The sequence below is a fragment of the Parus major genome, chromosome 19 (genome assembly GCF_001522545.3).
Source record: "Parus major isolate Abel chromosome 19, Parus_major1.1, whole genome shotgun sequence".
Taxonomy (NCBI): domain Eukaryota; kingdom Metazoa; phylum Chordata; class Aves; order Passeriformes; family Paridae; genus Parus; species Parus major.
Genome location: NC_031787.1, coordinates 702,488 through 703,752, shown reverse-complemented (window position 1 = coordinate 703,752; position 1,265 = coordinate 702,488).

The window sequence follows — 1,265 nt, the reverse complement described above, 5'->3', positions numbered from 1 at the left end:
AAAGGGAAAGGAAAGCTGCTCCCCTAGTGCCACCTCGTGCCTGCAAAGCAAGCAGCCTGGCGGCTCTGCAGGGCTGTCACAGGGGGGTACCGAGCTCCAGGACGTCCCTGTGGGGATGGAAAATCCCAAATGGGGCCAAATTTTGGATGAGGCTGTGAAAGGCTCCCCCACAGCAGCCCCTGCTGAGAGCGTGGCTTTAGGTGAAGCTTTACCTGGGGAGCTGAGCCCGACTTTCCATTCACCCAGCTGGAGAGGGGCACAGAGCAGCTCCTGCAGCCCTGCCAGGGCCTCCCCTGCCTCACAGGGAACAATTCCTTCCCAAAATCGAATTTAAATCTCTCTTTTTTTAGTTTAAATCTGTTCCACTCTGTCCTGTCAGTATCTGCTCCTCCAGGGAGGCTCCTGCAAGGAAACACCATCAGAATCGATTTGATTCTGATCAAATCAAATCAAATCAAATCAAAAAAGCAGGGTTTGATGGTGAGCTGCCAGGATGGCACAGCTGGCCTGGCACAGCTTCCAGGGCTGGGTGTTTGTGCTGCAGGGCCAGGAGTCACCCAGTGCATCCCTGGAGCCTGCAGGGAGCTGGCCTGGCACAGGAGGGTGTTTGCTGCTCCCTGGGGACATCTTCTCTCCCAGCTCCTGATCCCAGACTTGCTCTACAGCATCCAGCCGGGACCGCTCCTGCCCCTCCCAAATAAACCTGGTTTTATTTCTCACCACGAGAGGTCCCCAGGAACCGCAGGAAAAAAATTCCAGTTGGAAAACGCATCCAGGATCCAGGCTGGGTCAGCCGGGGCTGGAGCTGGGGAGGAAAGGGCTCGTCCTCTCACACAGGACACTCCCAGCACATCCCTGGCTGCTCGGGCTGGGATCCTTGGGCTGAGATCCCCGATTTTCCCAGCAGGTTTGGGAAGGCTGAGGTGCTCCCAGTCAGGTGCCCAGAGCAGCTGGGGCTGTCCCTGCATCCCTGGGATGTCCAAGGCCAGGCTGGACACTGGGGCTGGGAGCACCTGGGACAGTGGGAGGTGGGATGGGATCGTCCTTGTGGTCCCTTCCACCCCAAACCAATCCTCAATTCCTTGCCAGCCCCTCCTGAGGGACTCTGGCAGGGGATGAGGCGCTGCTGGGCCCTGGGGCAGAGCCTTGTCCAAGGATCCTGCAGGGCTGAGGCAGCTCTTCCATGGAGAGCAGCACTGCGAGACCCAGGAAAGCTGAGGTTTCCTGCAGGGGCCCAGAAGGAACGCCAGGAACTGACTGTTGGC